The sequence below is a fragment of the Strix uralensis genome, chromosome 5, assembly GCF_047716275.1.
Source record: "Strix uralensis isolate ZFMK-TIS-50842 chromosome 5, bStrUra1, whole genome shotgun sequence".
Lineage (NCBI taxonomy): Eukaryota > Metazoa > Chordata > Aves > Strigiformes > Strigidae > Strix > Strix uralensis.
Window position 1 is genome coordinate 89,510,347 of NC_133976.1, and position 18,437 is coordinate 89,528,783.

At 42.1% G+C, this 18,437-nt stretch overlaps 1 protein-coding gene across 1 annotated transcript in view; it reads left to right on the forward strand.

The window, feature by feature from the left end:
* The window catches only part of SCUBE1 (signal peptide, CUB domain and EGF like domain containing 1), a 209,385-nt gene that overhangs the window by 134,920 nt on the left and 56,028 nt on the right, over positions 1-18,437 (forward strand). The gene's annotated exons all lie outside the window — the stretch shown is intronic.

Sequence of the window (18,437 nt, forward strand, 5' to 3'; positions counted from 1 at the left end):
TACGTGTGAGCAGGACCCGGCCCTCCATCAGCCATTTTCCCATCTTCCCATGTATTTCTTTGGAGCTCTGTTGCAAGAGACTTGGTGATGCACAGCCAGGAGGACATTGCGTGTACTGTTGTCACAGGGAATGCTTTTTTATCACTCAGTGACTTAGCATGAGCTGACCTAACTTGCAAAGAAACTCTTGGGACTTTTTTCCTTCAAAGTCACCAGAAATGTCAGAATATCTTCAGTCCAGGGCTTGATGTTACTTAAAATAGTAAAACCCACAAAAATAAACAGAAAATGTGTGGTTTCCTCTTGCTTCAGGCTGAAAAATCCCAGTGCTTGGGCATGATCCTGTTAGTATTTATAGAAATAACAGTCCATTTGCCTGTTTATTTGAAAATAAAACATTTAAACTGCCATTGCACACAATGTTAATAGTTAAGGGTGAGCACACATCAAAAATCTGTCGTTTTAGTTCAAGCCACATAAAAATAAATCTTCATTTTTACAGGCAGACTAGCTAAGCCATAGCGGAGCAGTAACAGTGACTCCACCGAGTGCTTAAAAAGGAGGTATTTTAATACTGTAACATACACCTAGACTTGATCATAATGTTTATTATTGAAACTGCATCATGAAAAAAAAGATTAATTCTAAATTTAGAAGTTTGGCCGTAGAACTAATATGAAACAATATTTGTATAATAATCAAGTCTATTATTAGTGTTACAGACAAAATGAAATATTCAACTGATGCTCAAGCCAAATGCCCTAGCTCTTTTCCCCTTTTTTATGAGAAGAAAATATTAGAAACAGAATCTGTGTTTTTATGATGCTGCAGATTCTTTCTTACTTTCTTAAAATAAGCAGCAATTGGAAATTAACTCACATGGTTTAACAAACCAACCAGGCCATTTCTTTTTAACCTTTATTTACATTTTAGGAAACACTCTTCATCATAAAATGGTAAAATATATGTTTTGCATTTATCTGTAATTAATAATATTTATCTAATGTATTGCACTGTGAGATTTCTGGGCTAGATTCTGCTTCCCTGAAGCAAAAGTAACTTCCCGTTTAAACCTGTGCACAAAGGATCCTGCAGTTACACTGCCCGGTGAAGCTTCTGCCATAGCTTTGGCAGGCAGCCCTTGGTCGAGATGGCTCTGAGGTTCACATCTTCTGGGTGCAGAAGTGAGATTCTGGTGGGGCTCATCTTGCTTATAGGTAAAGCCTGGAAAAGGCTGAGGTGGGGGAATTCCGTGTGCGCATATTCCTTCCTGTGAGTTCTATAGGAAGTGAAAGAAAAGAGCGATCAGCTCAAGCTCTCTCCTTTGGTTTTGTCCTCGTTGCTCTCCCTGATTTGACTGGCCCACGATTTCTCGTACCCGCAGCTCGTTGTTCCCTCGAGCTGGAGCGTTACGTCTGTGCCGTAAGCGCGAAGGGTTATCTAGGGGGTGCCCGTTAAAGCATCCTCAGGGATCGTGCAGCCGTCACATCCTGGCTTCCCGGGGCAGAGGGTTCAAGGCCATCGAGTGTCACAGCATCTCCAAGGGAGGTTTTTCATAGAAGCATCATTTAGAGAGAGGCTCTATTTCTAAACATGGGAGAAAGATATGCCGTTAGCTATTAAAGGAAAGTAGCGAGAAAAATAAAATTAAGAAAAGCTGACAGAAATTGGAGGGATAATTTATTAACCAAAAAATGCAATTGTGGGTTGAGCAAAATGATTAATATGTTTAGGTTGAATTTAGCAAATAATGTTGACCAAAAATAATGTTTTTATTGGAAAGCGTACGGTTTTTCAGTCCATTTTGGCATCTTTCTCTCTAAGACATTTTACATAGTGCAGCTACTATTTGGAATTATGTAGTTGCTTAGAGTCAAGAGGCTTAAATAAGACTCAAAGAAACATCTGAACTTTTGAGTACTCCAAGGTGGACACTGTAATTTATTAATCTGTAATTCTAGCTCACTTGTAGGTGATTTCCTCAATAGTGTGCTTTTACCTTACTGGTATTTTACGGAAATCTATTGCCACTTTTCTCCCTTATTATTCACAAGGGAATTGGGTAAATTAAATAACATTTTTATTTTAAAATTAATGAAATAAATAAAAATGTTATTTTTCTAAATAACAAAAATTCCTAGACGGTTCTGTTCAAAAATCAGGACTAGTCTGTTTTAGGCATTGTATAGACATATAATAGGAAAAAGAGTTTACTGTCCAAAATGTTTGTAGGTTTTTGTTTAGTAGTTTGGAATTTCGTTAACTGTTTAGTACAGAAAAAAGCGCAAGTATACATACAAAAGGAAAGGCAATTTTTTAAGAAAGAGTATATGCAAACATGCTTTATTTGCCAAAAGATGGCAAATAAACCCTATCAAATATAACTAACTACACTTTGTGTGCAATATCATGTTTCGTATTCTGTAGTTCTGTCATAAAAGCTGGGATGGATTCGGATCACCGAGTACAGAACTGAGTCAGGACTGAAACTCTGGTATTTCTCCTGGCCCTTTCCCAACGTATCACAGGAAAGTGATTTCCAAGTAATACGAGGGACCTGCCTGCAGCAGTTTTGCCTGTCGGCCTCTTTCACAGGCTCCATGGGAAATGACAGTTCATTGTACCCCAAAGAATCAAGCTCCTCGTGTTAAGGCAGAGTGCAGTCTGGTTTATATCAAATGCTGACAAAATGGGAAACAAAAGTTGTTGTGGAGAAGGGTTTAATGTGGAATATGGCCAGGTAGCTGCATGGCCAGTAGGAAGGCTACTGTAGCAGAAGATTGTTTTGGTTTCTGAAAGCTGAAAAAATCTATTTTATCTCTGATTTTTTTCCCTTACATGTATTCCTTACCTGATCTCATAGCGAAATAAGAACAAAAGTGCTGTCTGTGGTCTAGTTAGAGGGACCTTCAGATGCATTAATGGTGGCTGGGATAAAACTTCATTAACCTTTTGCTGTTCTTTAAAAGTCAGTCTCAAACTCAAGTCTTCTCAGCTGGGTTGGCACACAAAGGAGAATGCTCCTTTTTCCCCTTCAGCTTTCCTACCAACTTGGCTCTTAATAAGCCAAACCACGGAGGCTTTTGTCAGCTAAGAGAAGAGACACATCCCAGGCAGAAAGAGTTCTATGTTCTCCCTCTAATTAATGCTATTTAATTTCTCCTGCCATTGTAACTGGGTGATCCCAGCTTGATGCTGAGATCATTTGATGCTGTCAATTATTGTGCTACACACGACAAACCAGTGTAGTTCCTTTCCCTAAATGCCTACCGAGTCATCCCACAGAAGTCAGCTGATGCAGACCGAGAGGGAGCCAGACGATTACAAGACATAGTGGCCCAGGATGCTTATTGTTCAGTGCCTCCTACCCGCTTTTTAATATCCCCTATATTGTGCTTATCAAGGGTTGTGTGGTCCCTGGCTCCCTTGCTGCTTGGTTTCTGTGCATCCTTCCTGCTGAGTGCCCTTTCCATGCAGCCAGCTGTAATCTGCCCTCAGTGAGAAGATTCATCAGTTGAGCGTTTTAGTTATATTAAATACAAATTATGTAGCTGATAAAGCAGGAGACTCATTTGCAAAAAAGCTTGTGGGATTCAAGAGGAGTGAAGTCAGACTAGATTAGACTTAGCAGAGATTTCTGAAGATTGTGTAAATCCAGCTGCCAAAGTGGATCAAACGCTAAAGGGCTGGTGTGCCCACGGCAGCTGCAGGCTGGGAGACGGGCTGGGCGAGGAGCCCCTGCCTCCAGCAACGGCTGCCAGAGGCACCTGAGGGGTGGGGGCTTCTGTGGGGTTCTCTAAGAAGTGAGTTAGAGCAGGGGGAAGTGCCACAGGCCTCTGGTATGGTGGAAAATGTAGGACTGTTGTGTCTGATGTGCTCCATCGCTGCCCCAGGGATTTTGGAGGGAAGCCGTGTCCCCAAGGCACTCTTGTGCCCCGCAATAATGCAGCTTCCCGGCGCTGTACATGGACATCAGCACAGGGTGCAGCACTTGCTGAATGCCCCGAGTCAAACGGCAGAGCAAATACAGTTTTTAAGCAGGAGAGAGAAGCGTAACGGGGTATCTAAGGGTTATGGAGCAGAAGCCACATCTCAAATACGCCTTTTCCATAAACACCTCTGAAGTGCCACCTAACTCTGCAGTGCCCCATAGGTGTTTTGTAATAGAAAGTGTATTATTCTGTTTAGCCAACTTTCTATTCTGCTTTCTGTGTGAGCTTGACAGTGGGATTTTGGGGAGGTGGACACCCAGCTGGGCTAGAATGCCAGTGCTTTCAGTAGCAATCTGATGTTACATTGGTAATCTGCCACCAGCTGGGGCTAAGTGCAGCAGTATTAATTCATGTGCGTGAGTAGATCTTTGCCAAGCTCAGGTGATCTCCTGGACGAGTATTTAGGAGACAGACAGGTCTCTGCACATCTCCACCCTGAGATGGGGCATTTTATTTACCATGCAACACTAAGTAAGCCCTACTCAGCCCTCTGGCATATTGTTTAACCGGAGCGGTGTTACGCTGGGGTTATGTGACTGGATGCTGTTTAGGCAAACATTTCTCCTTCCTGCTGTCTCATTGTCATGGTTACCCAGCAATGTGGTGTGCTCTTGAAACAGGCCCCCATCCTTTTGCATTCAGATGCAGCAAAGAAATGTGGCACTTACATGCTTAAATACTTGACTGTGCTGCAGTGGGAGCACCAGAAATGCCTTCGTGTTGAATGGTTCATCCAACAACTCAGCTTATCGTTAAACAATCTAGAAAAGAAGAGCAGGAGCACAGAGACTAGTGAACAATTTCAGTCAACAAACTGAATCAAAGTTTATTGACATAAAAGGGAATTTTTGCATTGGCTTTATTAGGTAATTTCTCTTTTTCATCTTTCTTAACTGCAGCCTATTACAGCAGGAAAATTCATTTAAAATTGGTTTTGGATACAGAAATTTAAACCCTGAAAGTGAATTAAATTTTGAAAATGGAATTGTTTCTGTGAGGAAGGAGTTAGTTACAGAATGAGTTTCAGCGAAGCGAAATGTCATGTTTTGTTAAATATGAACTGAAAGGTTTCATTAAATTAAATGTTTAGAATTAACACTTGACATCACTTTGGTACGAGAAAATGACTCAGATGTTGAAGGCTTTCCTCTCTTTTCATTCAGAACACACTAACACTAAGTGAAAAGCTCACAATGAACAGTTTAGCTGGCCAATTTGGCTTCATTTCCTGGCTACAGAATATCTGTGAACAGTTATGATTTCGTCCATCATTCCATTAGTCGAAATTACTTAAAATTTGTTTTAGGTTTTTTCTCTAAATTGGATTAAATTGACTAAAGCTTTTAGGTTGCATCTTGTCAGTCCCAATCAATTCATATAAAACTGAAAACGTTTCCTCTTTTTTTTAGAAAGGAACACCAGAAGGAGTTGCAGGTTATTTTTATTGCTTATTATTAGTAAGATGCAGTTGTTAATTTGGTCCATCACCTATCAGCTCGCTTGAGTTCTGACACTACCTTTGTTTGACTGTGATTGATTGGATCAGTCTGAGAGTGGTATCTTTTTTTCACCGATTGCCTTAAAAGGGGAAGTCTTTGCAGTAGGAGTAATTACTTGTGATGAATCCAGGTTTTCTTTGGTTAATATTCCTGATGAATTTGACATTTTTTTTACATGCCAGTAAAAGTTTGACAGTAAAATATATCCCTATGCAAGATAACCTCTGTAAAATATATGCATGAGTCCAGTTTACACCAAGGCAGATAGAACTTTAGTGGCACCTATGACCACATTTTTCACATCATGTAAGTGTCTCAGGGCCTTTAGAATCAGCTCTGTAGGTTTGGAGCAGATCTTCTCAACTAAGCTTTGTCTCACCTAAGAGGCAAATGCAGGACAGCACAAATGAATTTGTGTGAATGAACTTTTTTTTTTTCCTTTTTTTTTGGTTTGGGCACTGTTCTGGTTTTCTTCCTTCGCTATAAAGAGACCTCCTTGAAAGTAGCCACCCAAATACAAGGTTTTCTCAGTTAGATTGCCACAGAAAATTCTTAGGCTTCTGTTCAAGTGAGACCATCATTTTACCAGAGGTATACATGACTTTTCATAAACGCACAGGAAGCCTTAGGGAAGACATCACTAAAATAGCATGCTGAACTGTAACCTGAGTTCCCTGCTGAAGCATGTAACTTCCATTGGAAGGGGCACAGCCACAGAGTTTAGATATTTACCTTCTGCATAACTTCAAGGAGCACACTGCATTAGAATCGCTAAGATGCTGTGCTATAAAGCTGTAATTATGGTCCCTGTTGAATTCATTCACATACCCCACCTTTTTAAATTAAAAGGAATTTAAATGATCTCTTCAAGAGTTTAAACTTCTCGAGGTTGCTCACAGAGGCAAATCTGTTCATAGCTGCCTGACTGCTCCTTGAGATCTGCAGCCTTCTGTGCCTCTCCCATCAGCAGTCCCCTCTCGTGTGATACCTGTGATACTCCTCACAGTGAAGGAATATTGGGGCCTGGTGGTAGTGTCAGTAGGTGGTGGACTGGCACCCAGGGCACGTCCTGGGACATACAAAAAGAGCTTTTTCCAGCTCACCTTTCTCTAGCAACTTGAGGACTTTTTTAACACGTGTGAAGAGGTCAGTTTAGCTTCCTCCACATTAAACACATACTTTTTTTTGAGGAATGTATTCTGACCCGTTAGCCACAACAAGCCATTAGCATTTTCCAGTGCTCTCTCAAAAAAAAGGGTAAAAACAGACATGCAAACAGTGTGAAGGAATAAACTCAAACGAAGTCGGTTCCTAGCAGTCCTCACCTCCACTGCAGTCAGAGTGCTGTGGTACCAGCAAATGTCAGCGGAAATGGCAGTCACCAGCTTGCAAGCAGCAGTGGGCTTTTTGAAGAGCATGTCTGGCAAAGCCAGAAAGGGCAGACACCTGCATTATTCCCTTTTCTTCTGATTACATTTCCCTTGATAACTGCAGCACCTGAAATGGCCATTTACTTCCATGTCGTATCTTTAAGAGAATTTATGTAGTTAATAGAGCAGTTGTACTTTTAATACTGCTTCATACCATTGCTGCTTGATGCCAGAGTCATTTGGTGTAGAGCACATTAAAATTTGTGAACATTCTGCTGATACGGTGCCTCGTATTCATAGTTTGGCTTGGAAAGTAGCATATGGAAAATGGTCCCTTAGCCTTACTCTCAGCCAAGGGTCCGGGGATGATGAGGGAGAGCAGCTTTTCATTTAAGTAGGAAGTAGCTTCTCTTTGCTTGCTGCGCATACATAAAGTTATCTGGGTTGGATTGTTCTGGGATATGCCAGAGCACTAGTGTGCATGTTGCTTAGAGTCTGTCAAAAGTAGCTAAGGGAGAGACGATTACTCTCAGTAGGCTCTCACTTGCTATTTTGGTATCTCCACTGGAAAAAAATGCAAAACTTTGCAAATAGAAACAGGCTGCGGTACACTGAGTGCTTAGACCCTCGGGGAAGAAGCTGACCCAAGCAGATAGAACATTTTAACCCTGATTCCTGGGAGTGGTGAGTGATAGAGGGTTTTCGGGTGATTGGCCATATACACGTCAGGCTTTTTAGGGGAAGATTTCAGAAAATTGAATCCTTCTGGGGTTTCAAGTCAAGAACCTCAGAAAAAAAGGCATTGAAAATTACTATTTCATTTTGAAAATAGAGGTTGTTATCCTCAGGCCTCTGTATAGACTGCAGCCTCTGTGACTCTTCCTTTGCTCCCCAAGGCCCGTACTGCCCCTGCCGTGGACACCAATCCAGAATGTCTGTCCTCTCGTCTGGGCATCAGCTTTCGTCTGGGGCCTTGTGCCTTTTACTTCTCTCAGGAATCCCACTGTCCCATTTTTTAGAATATGATCAGAAGAAATAGGTGACCTCAGTAAAAAATAAGCACATTAGCCTTGGTAATTCCTGGTGGGAATTAGAGGCCTTACCTCGTATGGCTAAGCTACCTCCTGTTTGCACAAGCTCGAAGGTGTGTGCATTGGGAAATAAGATGGATCAGCTGGCACCCCTGAACTCATATCCTATCGCAATAACGTGCTCGGGAGCACACACACGTAGTCTGAGCCCAGCCTATAGGGTATCCACTTTACTGGCCCTGACAGTATCTCTAACTGGTTACCCATTCCACATCCCTTCAGAGTCTGACCAGTGAGGAATAAAGTGACTTTTTCTTGATCTCAACAATAGAAGTGAAATGTAAGAAAAAAGTAGAGGTTAATAGAGCAGTGCAGAGAGGCCTGTGTCCTCCACTCACATGTGAATGTCAATCCAGGACAAAATTCCAGTCTCTCTCTGGTTTCCTTCTACCTTCTGTGTCACTGTCTCAGAAAAACATCCTACTCCAGAGGAATCAGACTTCCTCATTTTTATCAACAGTGGGCCATAGCCTGTTTGTCAAAGCCAGCCCACAAGCTGTCTGGAGTCAGGGGACAGAAATTTAGAAGTTAGTTATTAAAGTATGTGTTGTCTTTTAACAACCCTTAAGTGTTTACTGAAGTGGTTTATTTTGAGCCATTCTTCCTCCCTGATGACTTTCTCCCTGCTTCTCATCAACTTAAACCAAGAGTAAACTTCCCAATAGTCAAATCAAGGTCTCGTTTTCATAATTCATTATACAGCAACTCTACTTCCATCAGACCCCTTACATGAGACTGCTTTCAAGCTACAACTTACCCTCCCAGTGTTTGTAACTGGAAATAAGTGCATGTTCAATATAAACACCATTTGAGTTTGCTTCTCTGTATGTGTAAGCAAAGAGCTATCAGAAAATAGATCAGATATAATCACAAGCCACCACAGCCATGAATCAAACCAAAAAATACCTTTCCCCTCTCCATGCTGAACACAAGGAAAGTACAAATCTTGTGGCTGAAGTCCATCTTTTATCCTAAAACCAAGAAAAAAACCCCAAACAACTTCTTTTATCTTTGCATGCATAAATTGTATGGCAAAGAATGGAGAATGGACAGAGGAATGTCTTTGTCTTGCATGAGAAGTCAGCACCTCATTAAATTCATGAACATAAGACTGATGTGAAGAATGATAGTAATGAAAATGTGGGTCCTCCAGTAACTAGACTAGTGCTTTTAGGAGGAACAAAAATAGCCATTTTCTATATATGTGTGATGCACAGATTAAATATGCAATTAAACGTTCAATTAAAATAGCTGAATTTTCTTTAAACTGCCTTCTGACAAACAAGTTCTGACCATTTCCAGTGCTTCGGCGTAGTTAAAGCACCATGAGATCAGATGCCATTTTCAGGAAACAATCAGCTGCTTGGTAGAGGCAGATCTCTGTGAATCTCAAAGTGCTCAATTGATTTATGGAACCCAACAGATTTTCTGGGTAAATGTTGCAGCAGCAGCCACAGCAAAGGATCTCCCTGTCTCTTCCCTTCCTAATACTCCTCTTCTTCTGACAAAACCCATATGATTAGGAAAATAGAGGCATTTGTGCCAAAGAAGCAACCAAAGGCAGCCAGTGGGTGATTTAGGACTATGAAACAATAGATGCAGCTGCCTAACCAAAGAAAAAACAACCTTAAATGGAAAGAAAATTAGGACTTTTGACATTAAAACAGTGGTCCTGTTCAGTGCTTGAGTCCTGGCAAGAGTTCTAAGAACACACACTTTGTAACCTTCTTGGGATGGCACCAAGAAGATTGTGTTCTATCCAACTCAGGAGACGCTTCTACAGGGAATTCTTCAGCATATGGATCAACCATAGGCATGGGCTGTGCTGCAGAGAGCAGGTAGACTTGTAGTTGGTGAGAGAAGATGCAAAGGAATTTTCTAAATTTGATAGGAGTGACAAATGGAAGACTAAAGCCAGAAGGGAATATTAAATAACAGAGGCAGTTTTGAGCTTATTTTTGTTCCAGTAGGACTTAAGCAAGATGCAAGACTATCTGTGTCCAAAAAAAGCCTCATAAAGATCAGGATTGAGAGAGGGAAAACTGAGTAACTGATGGAAGAGCAATGGTCAAGTTCAGTTTATCAGAAGAGCTGCTTGTTTTAGAGGAGATGGATAGGACTAGGAAATCAGAGCGGAACATGAGCTCCCAGGTAGCTACAAAAACATTTTCAAAATAGCTACCTAAATGTGGTTTAAAGAAGCAGACATTGAGGCCTGTCTGCAGTAGCCTTATTGCTGAGGGCACAGTCATGTTCTAGGACTGCCTCGATGCCATCCAGTCTCAAGACAAAGAACGAATAAGATCAGCCCAGGGTGAGGGAAGCGGTAAGAGCATCTGGCAGGCAGCTGCGGCGGCTCAGCAGAAAGCTCTGTCCTGTCCATACCCATCTGGCCCAGCACTGCTGCCCTGGAAGCAACTGTTTCAAGACTTGATAAGGCTGGGAGGTGACTCAGAATTAGGATTCTAAATTTTTTCCTCACTTTCTTAAAGAAAAGAGAGAGTTGACTGCTGTCAGTGCAGAGGCGAATCTGGCATGTGGTGACTGCGTCTGACTGAGGGGCAGAGGGAGGCACAGAGAGAGGAGAAGGGTCAGCAGAGTTGGCAGTAAAACGCCAGGTGGTGGAGGAGATGTTGAAGAGACAGAAAGGTGCTGGTCACCAGCAGAAAACGCATGGGATTTGGGGGAGGAAAAGAGAGAAAACTGTTGGTGGTAGGTGGCTGCAAGCAGTCAGAAGCCTGGTGAGGGAATCAGAAAAATGAGCAGTTGGGCACTGACTGGTGGGTCTGTATGTCAACTGGCCATCTCAAGAGCAAACTTCAGATATATAGACATCATTTGATCCAGACTTTCTAGGAGAATTGAAGTTCCAGGCAACGGTGAGAAAAACGAAATTATAAACCCATGGAATTTAAAAAAATGAGAGGAAATGCAGATTTTAAATACCAACACAGGTGAAATTTGTCAGAAAGAAGAGTATCGACTGGGAGACAAAAAAAAAAAAAAGGAAGACAGAGTGGAGAGCAGAATCCAAGAAACAAAACTGTGGATAACATCTGCCTTCTAACTGTTGCTGCAGATTTATCTAATCCAGAATGTGTGTAAAACTTTCACTGTCCCGTCCCTATTTTGGGGGGGATAGCCTTTTTATTTTTTTTTTTAGGTTAAAGACACAATTCATTTGTCTGCTGTAGACTTGTTCATGACAGACATATATAATATAACAGATTATCTTCCATTAAAAAATTGCAGACTTGGGTCAGCTGCCATGTAACTCATGCAGTTTCGTTCCCTCCCAAGGGTTCCATCTATCCCCACCAAATAAATTTATGTGTACTAAGTTCGGGGTTTTTCATGACTAGGCAATATCCCCGTTCCCTGGAAACTTGCAGTTGTTATTTGTCTTTGTGAACCTCCCCTTTGAAAATGCCAAATCCTTTAAATTAATGCTTGGGAGGGTCATATTTTGCATTTCAGTTGTTGAAAAGACCTTGCATTTATTCAACAATATAAAGCTCCCTGAGGATCAGCAACCACAGTTTATTATGTAAAAGTGAGCTGTGCTTTCTGTAATTTGGGAGTTGACTACTCACATAATCATAGCTACCAACATTCAAAACTTGCAGTATTTTTTTCATTCTTTTATTATTGCTTTTTTCATCATAAAATACAGATTGGTTTTTGTATGGCCAGATCCTGCTCTCAGTGAAGTATTCGTCTTCCCAGGTACAGAACAAGATCCCTGATTGACTGAAGTAATGTCTTCAGAAAGTTTGGGAGGCTTAATTTTTCTCAACAGCCAAATGTCTTGGATTCATTATCAGCTATGAGGCATTTGAATTACCATGGGCTAATTGTGTTCAGCTGTCCTCTTCAGTAGGAATAGCTTTATCATAGGGGAGCTAGCATAGTTTTAATGGGATTTTAGGGAGAGCATCAGTGTCTTCAACTGTCCTTAATACCAATTTTATTTTTAAATTTTATTTAATCAAACAAAATTTTTAGAACTGAGATTCTTGGAAATAAGCACACAGCTTTCCTGAGCAGATAATAATTCCAGGGGGAACTGAAAACAAGGAGGGAAATGAAAACAGCTATGAGTAAAGGTAAATAGAGTTAATGTGCTAAGTCTGGGGATTCTTGTGTCTTGGTTCAGGAGTGCACAGCTTGCTCTTCGTTGAGATCACACGGAAAAATTGAATAGTGTAAGGGCAAGGCCTTGTTTTTTAGTGAGACCTAGTACAGAGGAAATGCCCAGGGGTGTCAGCTCCCCAGCTTTGTCTGATTTATACCTGATGGAACACTGAATTAACTCCTTTACTGTTGCTATGGGGTGGGACCTTCAGCAACCCGTATAGTTCTTCTGTCTTGGCTCCTCCTGCATGAAATGCAGAAACATTAAACATAGAGCGATGATGGTCATAGTGGCTGTGTGAATAATTAGGGTAGCTAAGTAGTCAGCCCAGTGTACTTGCACCATTCCAACCACAGCCTCTCAGCTCTGCAGGTCCCTAGACAGTCGTGACCCTCTGCGTTTCCCAGAGTCTGAGGTTCTGTCCTTTCCACAGGCTTTGTGGAACAGAGACGTTACTTGTTGTCCCCAAGTGCAGATGGGAGTCTTAACTGCACACTTACTTCTCTCTCTCCAGTGCTTTATAAAAAGCATTTTGATTGATAAAATACTACAGTAGGAGGAAAACTGACTTTGTTTTCTGGGATTCCCATGGCTTTGGTGGGGGGTAGTTTTTGCATTTAGCTTAGCCCAGACAGTAAGACTGTCAGTCTCTTATGTCTCCAGTCCGCTTCACATTCTGGTGTCACAGCCTAAGACAGCTCACACTGCTCAGGTTCGTAGCGTTGCACTAACATGTTTTTAAGTCTAAAAAAGAATTCAGTGTTCAGCAAAAATTTTAAATGAAAATCCTTTCTTTTCACGTTAGATTTAGTAAATCCCTTTCCTTTCACAAATGAGAAATCAGGGCCTAAACTATTCTGACAGCATTTCTAAGTTTTGCACTTTCGAAGCTTTTTGTGTTTTATAAATCTAATTAACTGTAATAAGAAAATAATAGGACATAATGTTTGTTTTACAAGGTGATTGATCTCTTGGCAGCCTGGCAGACTCTTTTATTGATTGGTTGGTGGATAATGTCAGAGTGGATATGTCCTGGAGGAGAATAGCTGACACCTAAATCCATATGTGACAGATTACCATCTGTCTTGGAAGACAGGTTTCTTCGTAAAATTGCAAAGATAACAGGTGAAAATGGAGAAAGTGACATGAGGGAAATGTGTTGAAACCTGCCTCAACCTTTCCATGCTTTAAGAGCATTTACACAAAGCTCTCCATTTTGTGGGCAGCCTGTTTTCAGGATGAGGGAGATTAAATTTTAATTACACTCATTCCTGTCTGCCCAGTCAAGTTTTAATTCTGTTAATTAGGAAAATGCCTTGCCCCACAACCTAGCCATAAAGCTAATTAAACAGAGAACCTTCATTTGCTACTTAGTGGAACTTCAGTAATGATTATCATACATTACAGTTAATTAGCACTGTGGGAGGGAAAATGAGGATGTCGCTGAAGTGCGAAACTCCAATTAGAGGTGCTGTAATATATGCCTGATTTCATTCTGTGGCTATCTGATGCAGGGAAGTCACACACCACCCTACCTGCCTCGCTTTCACATCTGTTAAAGGAGAATTCATTAAACTTATCTCTCCTGCAGAAGTGTTATGTAGGTTTAATGTAATGAAGCTGATAAGATGCTGGCCTTTGAAATCCTCAAGTAGGAAACGCTGCATAAATAGGATTATTCCTCCCTGAAACATGCAAAACATGTTAGAGGCAACGAGCTGCACTGGGAGAGCACAGTCCCAGGTGGGGTGGTGGAACAGCACAAGTGCGCCCTGAAGTGAAGATGGCTGTACGGTTCTGCACATATTCATAAAATCTTCCAGGGAAAAACCTTACCAACGCGGAACAGGCTGTTGTATCAGATCATTCAGAAGCCCAGACCACAAATTAAAAATACCCATAATTTAAGTTTTGGCAGTAAATGACTGATTCAAAATGCTTTGTTCAGTTAGAATAATCCATTTTAAGGTGTTAGTCCTGGAAACATCAATTGATGATTGCCAATACCCCATTATACAGATGGAGTAAAGTAGACAGGTGTTACAACTTGCCCATAAACCCGTTGCAAAACTGGAACTAGGACTTTGAACTCCCCGTAAACTACCAGACAACAGCTGGCTTGATGTTTGCTGGAGGGAACAGCAGAACCTAAGTTCTACTTTGGTTTAGATTTTCTCACAGTGGCACTGAATCCAGTGAGTCTGAGGAGATGAAATTATCTTTATACCTTAATAAAATGTCCCTGGCATACATTATTTAAAACAGTATGGAAAATGTTATTTAGACCACTGCAAGTGTAGCCTGATAGGTTATGTTTATGTTGGTCCCAAGGTACTTATAGTTCAAGTTTTATTGCAGAGCAACAGGCAAATACTAATGTAATTGCAGTCTGAGCACTGGTGGCTTTGGTAATGTTTGTCGTGTAGAGCAACACGTGTTTTGTGCAAGCCTGTGCTGATTGACACGCTGTCTAAGCAAGGTAGCCTGTTGGGCTTGGATTCAAGTGTGGATGAGTGAGTGTGTTTTTCTGTGCCTCTATTTCCCCACCTCTGACACGGGGTTAAAAAGTTTTGTGGCTGCTTTATAAAGGACTTTGTGGTCTGTGTGCATCAGGGAACTGATACCTGTGTCAACAAGGCAACACTGGTTAGAAGGTTTAGGGGACAGTGGTGATTTGTAGAAGCATGAGAAAAGAGAAGGAAAGAAGAGCAAAGGAAAATTATGAAAGCAGGGAACAAGAAGAATAGCAGACTAGCCCACTTTGCAGAAAATATGTCTATACTGATGTCCACTCCGTGCTGGTAATGGCTTTATTGATCCTAAAATGCTGTCATTAATAAAAACAAGAAGAGTATGAAGTTTCTGTAATTATTTTAGGTTGATCTGGGAGTATATTATTTACCTGGCGCTAGGTAGCGTTTTACAACTGCAAAGGATTAGACAGACAGAATCAGTTCAAATATTTGTCCAGCCATTGGAAGGAGAAGCCTCACTTCCTTCCGCCTGTGCTGAGGCTTTGGGAATCTCCACAGCCATCGTTGTTCCGCAGCCAAGTGAAGACTGCACATTGATTACCCTTCCTGTTGCCTTTAAGCAGCTTATGTGAATGAAATGTTAAATTCTAAGTTGCCTAAAATCCCTACTTTTTATTTGGTTCTCTGACTTGCATGCAGCAAGGCAAATCTATGTGAGTTTATATGCACCTGCGTGTGCACGCACCCCCTGAGCAGAGCCAGGTCCTGCCACGTACAAATCTCACTGATCGGGTTGTAGGAGGGTGCGAGTGGAACAGGAGCACAAGGACGTGAAAAGAGAAATAACAGACCGCCTGTTCCATGTAGTCACATAGTGCAACTTACCACAAAGCGTCTGAGTTTGTTGCTTTATGTAAAGCTGATTCCACTGCCTCACTCATATTTTGAGATCCTCAGAAAACTTAGGGTAATCCCTTATTTCAGAAATATTTTATTTATTCCTCCTTCATTCTTCTGAAATCATTGCCCCTTTCATTCTGCTGAAATGAGTGTCCAAAAGAATATAGAGAGCTTTGCAAAATAACTACAACGAACGGGCATTTTAAGAGAGCTTGGATCTGGGTACCCAGCCTGTGACTGGCTCCCAAACGCCGGAGGGCTCCAGGGTCACGTAAGCGGAGCCAGATGGTGGTTGTGCTGGACCTCACCACAGGCTCTGGCTGGGTGCCAGGCTCTGGGCTGGGGTGTGCTGTGAGCCTGGGCTGAGATGGACCAGGGCACCAGGAGTGCCAGCGAGTCCCAGGGTGGGGTGGAGCTTCTGCCCGTCTGGGAACAGCAGCACAGCCCAGGGTTTGCTTCTGGGTTCGGACGGGCCCACAGCTTCTGCGAGGGTTTTGCTGAGTTCCATCTCCAGGCTAGTATTTATGATGGCTTTTTGTCCCCAAATACTAGAACTTTAAAGAAGGTTTTAGCTACCTTGTGCAAATCATGTTTGCTTTTGATTGCATGGGGCGAGGGGAAGGAACCATTTTCAGGGTTAATGAGAGGCTCGAGTGCTTGGTTGCCTGTTACGCTCTATCTTCACCTGACATTTTTGACTAGTAAATTTTAACGCTTCCGTGGTTTTTCACTGGCCTGTATTTTCCATTTCTGCACGTGTCCCATTTGTGCTGGGCACATCGGTGTTTGTAGCAGGTCAGCAGCTTGTATGAGCAAGGTATCATTTAACAGCGTTGACTCACAGCATTAAGAGAAATCCGTTGGGATTTGATTGCTAATGCACTGAAAGCCCATCAGACCTCCTAGTCTGAAAGGACCAGCACGCTGTCTGACCACTGAGCATCAGGGCGTTTTACATACAGCCCCCCCGTGGGGCAGTACAGTTCTTTATGTACTTTTGCATTCCTGGGGCTACAGGGGAGCAGAGCACTGGGGAAAGCTTGAGCCATTCTCCTGCAACCTGCGTCGCAGTTGAAAAAGAGCCACTTGAGAACTGTGTTTGAAGACACGAGGTTTATGACTCCTCTACAGACAGTCCCAATAATAGCATGGGGAGAGCTGACTAAATCATTTCAAACTGGTGGAGGCAGTGATGGGTTTCCACTGTGTTTTCTTTCCCTACGTGACGGGCAGATGTGCCTGGTCTCTGTGAAGTTCAAACAGGCACTTGACAAAGTTGGGTACCAGTCAGCTCAACAATAAATGGGGCCTCACCTTCTCACACAGTGGAATCATTTATTTTCACATGCCTCATAACACGAATTATTTATAGCTATGGAAAGAAAAATAGTGGAGATATAGACTTGGTTGCAATTTCTGTGAACCAGTTAGACGTGATACGGTTGGATACTGCTCTCTTCCAAGTGCAATGCAGCAATGCACTGCTCTCCATAGAGTGAAATAATTTTACATGCCTTGTCAGTCTCGCCATGGCCGTGGAAAGAAATACAGTGAAAGCAGAGACATTGGCCCTGTTTGTGTTATTTAGAATGTTTTTGCAGCTAACAGTTTTGACCTCTATTCTGTTTTGATGGTCCTGGTTTCAAAAGGCCACGTCATGTTTTCCAGCTAGAAGAAATTAATAAATACTTTCTTTTCCTGTGGACTCTCCCAGGTTTTACACAGATTCTGGTTCAGAATTATTCCAAAGAATTGTTGGTGTAAAACTGACGTGCTGCATTGTCAGTGGAATTACAGTGATTAACAGCTTCAAATCTACCCTCTGAGGCCAGGAGGGTTTCATTTTTGTCCCTTATGGTCTTCAGAGACCCTGAAAAGAAAGTTAGTGAGACTGGAATTTGGAATTTAACGTGTGAAGTCCAGGGGCCATCATTTAAAACATCAATCCTTACTTCAGAATGGTGTTTGACAGCCTGCAAGTAATTTCTGCTTCAAGCAGTCTCAGGCAGCAGAGTAACCCAAAGGTCATGTTGTTCTTATCACAGGTAAAAGATCTTCATGATAGATGACTACTCTGTGTTTATGATGCATAATATGTTAGTAATTTTAATTCACAATTCCATTTGTCCAACAGTTTTGTCAGGACAAGCTGAACTATAGTTAGGTACACCTGTGCTGTGCAGAAGGATGGGACTGTTGTGGTAATCCCTCACCAGACCTGCAGCACAGGCCCAGCTGCACGTACTCAAGCTGGGAAGAATCACTCTACAAATGGAAATGCCCGCCTGCAGGAACTGGGCCAAAAAGTCTTGTGTTTTCACCACTGATCTTGACCTGTGCTGGTGATCACAGCTGAAACCAAATGGGTTGCTGCTTCCAGTCCCATGGCATTACGCAGAGCAACCCTCAGTGTGTTCTTCACCAGGTTTATCGGGTTGGGAGCCTAAGGCTAGCTGTTCTAAGCTAGCCTAACCCCAAAACTAGAGGACCACAGGCAACAAACACGACTCCTGATTTCAGAGCACTTTGAGAGCTGTGTTACCTGAGACATAAAGATTTAGGCTGGCTTTGTGTGAAGCGCTCGGGGCGTGATACCACCACAGCTGCTGCCTACCCTCACACTTTCAGTAGCACTGAATGCAGAAGCCACTCCTCTGCAGAACAAGAGTAATAAGCAGCAGTATTAGGTCAGAGGGTCTCTGGGCAAATTCACTTTCTCTTTGCCACAAATGCAACTCATAAGCAATCCTTTATAACCATATACGTTGTTCTTGCTTATTTGAGTAGTTCCTTCTCCTGAGCATATTTCCGTCAATGTCAGTGCAGCAAAGCGCTTTTTAGAAAAGAGGGCTGAATTTGCCTCTCAGCTGTTAGAATTTCTAGACTGACCTCCTCACTCCTTGCTGCTCTTTATATTTTACAGGCAGAAACATGGTAAGAGCCGTACTACTCCTCCATGTCTGTAATGATATGTTT